This window comes from Glycine max, chromosome 18 (assembly GCF_000004515.6).
Source record: "Glycine max cultivar Williams 82 chromosome 18, Glycine_max_v4.0, whole genome shotgun sequence".
Taxonomy (NCBI): Eukaryota; Viridiplantae; Streptophyta; class Magnoliopsida; order Fabales; family Fabaceae; genus Glycine; species Glycine max.
This window is the reverse complement of record NC_038254.2, coordinates 27,555,904-27,561,515: the sequence shown is the minus strand read 5'-3', so window position 1 is coordinate 27,561,515 and position 5,612 is coordinate 27,555,904. Positions and strand designations below refer to the sequence as shown.

The following is a 5,612-nucleotide window of genomic DNA, read 5'->3' as shown; positions in this document are numbered from 1 at the left end:
ATTATACAATAACACTTTTTGCCCAACCACGAAGTCTTTTTTAACTATCATGCTATCATGGAACTTCTTGGTCTTTTCTTTGTAGAACTTGGCATTCTCGTAGGCTTCTAGGCTGATTTCATCTAACTCACTCAGTTGCAACTTCCTTTCCTCGCCAGCTTGATCCATAGAGAAGTTGCAAGTCTTCACTGCCCAGTATGCTTTGTGCTCAATTTCCACTGGAAGATGACATGCCTTTCCAAAGACAACCCGATAAGGAGACATTCCTATGGGTGCTTTGTAGGCAGTCCGATGTGCCCAGAGAGCATCATCAAGCCTGGTACTCCAATCTTTCCTGCTTGGCTGCACAATCTTCTCTAGAATTCTCTTGATTTCGCTGTTAGAAATTTCTGCCTATCCATTAGTCTGGGGGTGGTATGGTGTGGATACCCTGTGTACCACCCCGTAATTTTTAAGCAGGGCATGCATTGTTCTGTTGCAAAAATGGGTTCCTTGATCACTAACAATTACTTTAGGTACTCCAAACCTGCAAAACAGATTAGACCTGACAAAGCCTGCGACAACTTTAGCATCATTAGTTCTAGTGGGCTTGGCTTCCACCCATTTTGAAACATAATCAACTGCAAGGAGAATGTAAACATAACCAAAAGAGACAGGAAAAGGACCCATGAAATCTATACCCCAGACATCAAACACCTCACAGAATAGCATAGGTTGCTGAGGCATTTGTTGTCGCCATGTAAGTGTATTTCCTGCTCTCTGACACTGCTCACAAGTGCTGCAGATCTTCCACGCATCTTTAAAGATGGTGGGCCAATAAAAACCACAATCAATCACTTTGCGAGCTGTCCTTTGAACACCCAGATGACCTCCCGGTGCGGAAGAATGACATAACTGCAGGACTGAGTCAGTCTCATGATCTGGAATGCACCGTCTAATGACCTGATCACTGCACAATTTCCACAAGTAGGGGTCATCCCAAATAAAATGCTTAGCATCACTTTTAATCTTATCTTTTTGGGCCTTAGATGCTAAGGGAGGAAAAATAGAGGCAACTAAATAATTGACAATGTTAGCAAACTAGGGAGTAAAAAAAGAGTCAGAAATACTATACAATATATAGAAATGATCATCCGGGAAATCATCCCGAATAGGTGAATCTGCATCAGAGACACGTTCGATCCGACTCAAATGATCAGCAACTAGATTTTGTGCTCCGCTCCTATCACAGATCTCCAAGTCAAACTCTTGGAGCCAGAGCATCCATCGGATCAACCTAGGCTTAGAATCAGCCTTCTTCAACAAGTACTTTAGAGCTGCATGGTCAGTATAAACAGTAATGCGAGTACCAAGCAAATAAGATCGAAATTTTTCAAGAGCAAAAACTATGGCTAGAAGTTCTTTCTCAGTAGTAGTATAATTTGCTTAGGCAGCATCTAAAGTCCTAGAAGCATAATATATCACCCTGGGCAATTTATCAATTTTCTGAGCAAGGACAGCCCCCAATGCATAATTTGATGCATCACACATAAGCTCAAAAGGGGCTGTCCAATCGGGTGCCTGGATGATGGGGGTGGTAGTCAATGCTCTTTTGAGGCAATCAAAAGCCTGTTTGCATCTGTCATTAAAGTCAAACTCCACCTCCTTTTGCAACAAGTTGGACAGTGGAAGGGCTACTTTGCTAAAATCCCTTATAAAGCGCCTGTAGAATCCTGCATGACCAAGAAAAGATCGCACCTCTCGCACACAAGAGGGGTAAGGCAATTGTGAAATAACAGAAATTTTTGCAGGATCTACTTCAATACCCTTATTGGAAATAATGTGGCCTAAAACTATACCTTGCTCAACCATAAAATGACATTTTTCAAAATTTAGAACAAGGTTAGTTTCAATGCATCTATTCAAAAAATTTTCCAAACTATTCAAACAACCATCAAAAGAGGATCCATATACAGTGAAATCATCCATAAACACCTCTATGCAATTTTCTAAAAAATCACTGAAAATACTAATCATGCACCGCTGGAAGGTACCAGGGGCATTGCACAGGCCGAAAGGCATCCTCCTATAAGCAAAAGTGCCGAATGGGCAGGTGAATGTGGTCTTTTCCTGATCCTCAGGAGCAATAGTAATTTGCATATAACCAGAAAAACCATCAAGGAAACAGTAGTGGGATTTACCTGCCAGGCGTTCAAGCATCTGGTCAATGAATGGCAGGGGAAAATGGTCCTTTTTGGTAACCTGGTTCAGCCTCCTATAGTCAATGCAGACTCTCCAACTGTTCTGCACCCGAGTAGGAATCAGCTCCTCCTTCTCATTTCTGATCACTGTGAGGCCAGTCTTTTTCGGGACTACCTGGACGGGACTCACCCATTGGCTGTCGGAGATAGGATAAATGATTCCAGCTTGCAAAAGCTTGGTTATCTCCTTCTTCACTACATCAAGAATCACCGGGTTGAGTCTTCTCTGTGGCTGTCTTACTGGTTTAGCTCCATCTTCTAAATTTATTCGATGCATACATGTGGATGGGCTAATACCAGGAATGTCCGCCAGGGTCCAGCCTATAGCCTTCTTATGCTTCTTGAGAACTGACAACAACTTCTCCTCTTGCTCATCAGCAAGGGAGGCAGATATAATCACTGGAAAACTCTTGCTATCATCCAAGTAAGCGTATTTTAAATTTGATGGCAGAGGCTTCAATTCTGGTGTGGTCGGCTGGACAGTGGTAGAAGGAGATGGTTTCTCAGCCTTTACCTAATAAAGAAAGTCAGAGGTATGTGTACTTCCTGAAACATGGTTAGTCCTATCTGACTCTATAAAATCAATCTCAAGAGGTAAAACACCACCACCAGGCATGCAATCAATATCACTCTCAGATTCACTCTCAGCATCAAATTCAGACATATGATCAAGTACAATTTCAGACTCAATGCATGAAGAGTGAGAGGCATGCAGATTAGAATAAAGATCAGTCATGTATTCATCAACAACATGGTCAATTATTTCAGCACGAAATACAGAAAGATCTTCAGATGGGTATTTCATAGCATCCAGAATATTAAAATGAACAGTTATATCACCAAACTCCATGGACAGTGTGCCTGCATAAACATCTATCTTAGTTCTAGCAGTTTTCATAAAGGGTCTGCCTAGAATGATGGGAACTGATCCTTGAGAAAATCCATCTTCCATATTCAAGATATAAAAATCAACAGGGAAAATCAGTTCACCAACTCTAACTAAGATATCTTCTATGAAACCAACAGGATAGGCAACACTTCTATTAGCTAAATGAATTACCACATCAGTTGACTGCAAGGGACCTAGAGATAGAGAATTAAAAATCGACAGAGGCATAACACTAACAGAGGCTCCTAAATCTAGCATGGCATTGTCAAACTTACTATTCCCTATAATACAAGGTATGCTGAATGTACCTGGATCTTTGCATTTTTCAAGAATTTGAGGAACAGATTTACCAATCAATGCGGAGACATTTCTGCCCATGCTAATTCGTTCACTTCCTTTAAGCTTCCGCTTATTAGTGCACAGCTCCTTCAAGAATTTGGCATATCTTGGAATTTGTTTTATTGCACCCAACAGAGGTATGTTTACCTCTACTTTTCTAAATGTTTCCAAGATCTCTTTCTCTGCCTCTTCCATTTTTTTGTTGGAAACTGCTCTTGGAGGGAATGGAAGAGGGGGAATGTGCTGCTTCTGCAAATCAGAATTACCTGTGGAAGAAGATTCACCTGCACAAAAATTGTTAGGTAGATTTTTGTCATCACCTTTTTCTGGAATAGAGTGAAGTTTGGCAGGTTCATTTGCAGATGAGGAAGGTGCTACGGGTTGAGGTCCTTGACACTGCTTTCCCGACCTCAATGAAATGGCACTGACATTTTTGGGATTTTGGACAGCTTGAGAAGGCAGCTTGTCAGAATTCTGGGACTGTTGTTGATTCAATTGGGTAGCTAATTGTCCCATCTGATTGGTTAAGCTCTGAATGGAGGCTCTGGTCTCTTGCTGAAACTGCATGTTCTGCATAGTCATTTGCCTCACAAGTTCTTCGAGGGAAGGTTGTGGAGGGACCTCAACTGTTGGCTGTTTCTGGGGTTGTTGCTGTTGTTGGATTGGTGGAGGAATGTATGGTCTGCTTGGGCCAGCAACATTTTGGAAGGAAGGAGCAGGCTGTTGTTGTTGTTGCTGAGGGCTGGACCATCTGAGGTTAGGGTGATTCCTCCATCCAGGGTTGTATCTGTTGCTGGAAAGGTCATAATTGCTCTGCTGTGGTTGATTTTGCTGTTGAGGTTGAGGAGGTCTATTGTAAATATTTGCAGCATAAGCTTCAGGCTGCTCAATTGCTCCAGGTTGCTGCATGGAAGGGCAAAGGTCTGTATGGTGGTCAGCAGAGGAGCACAAACCACAAACCCTTGCGACAAGTACAGATTTCTGATTCAAGGCCAACTGGGTTACCAAGTTAACCAATGCATCCAGTTTGCCTTCAAGCTTCTTAGTTTCAGATGATGCAGATGGGTTTGTAGCTATCTCATGCACTCCTCTAATGACTATGGCATCATTTCTGGCGCTAAACTGCTGGGAGTTGGAGGCCATCTTCTCAATTAAATTTCTGGCTTCAACAGGAGTCATGTCTCCAAGGGCTCCACCACTGGAAGCATCTATCATACTTCTCTCCATATTACTGAGTCCTTCATAAAAATATTGGAGAAGAAGCTGTTCTGAAATCTGATGGTGAGGGCCACTGGCACATAGTTTCTTAAATCGCTCCCAGTACTCATACAGGCTCTCTCCACTGAGTTGTCTAATACTTGAGATATCTTTCCTGATGGCCGTGGTCCTGGAAGCAGGGAAATTTTTTTCTAAGAATACTCTCTTAAGGTCATCCCAGCTCGTGATGGACCTTGGAGCAAGGTAATACAACCAGTCCTTTGCCACTCCCTCTAATGAATGAGGAAAAGCCTTCAGAAATATGTGATCCTCTTGGACATCTGGGGGTTTCATGGTGGAGCAGACAATATGAAATTCCTTCAAATGCTTGTGCGGGTCTTCACCTGCAAGGCCATGAAACTTTGGAAGCAAATGAATCAGTCCAGTTTTAAGAACATATAGGACATCCTCATCAGGGTATTGGATGCACAAGCTTTCGTAGGTGAAATCAGGTGCAACCATTTCCCTTAGAGTCCTCTCACGAGGTGGAGGTTGTGCCATGTTCTCAGAATGTGCAAAATCAGAATGCTTAGAATCAGAATGCTCAAAATTATAATGCTAAAGATCAGGATGTTCAAAATCACCAATAACAGAATGCACAGATTCACCAGTTATGGAATGCTCAGAATGATCTAAAGGTATAAAATGATGCCTAACTAATATATGAAATGTCCTATCTATCTCAGGATCAAAGGGTTGTAAGTCAGATGGATTGCCTCTAGTCATACACTACATTCAGCATGCACACAACTAGTTGCCTTGTCATGTAAATAAAGGTGTAGGTTTGAACTACAGCTACCCTCAAATGATATCCAAATGACTTTAAATTTTGTGAGCAACCCTATAAAATGAGGAGAATATAGCACAAAAAATTTCAGACAAAAATT

At 41.9% G+C, this 5,612-nt stretch overlaps 1 non-coding gene across 1 annotated transcript; it reads left to right on the top strand.

Moving 5' to 3' along the window:
- The first annotated feature begins 4,741 nt into the window (after positions 1-4,741).
- Positions 4,742-4,848, top strand: LOC113000237 (small nucleolar RNA R71). The gene has a single exon (XR_003265528.1). It is a non-coding gene; the product is annotated as a small nucleolar RNA R71 (small nucleolar RNA).
- Positions 4,849-5,612: the final 764 nt, after the last annotated feature.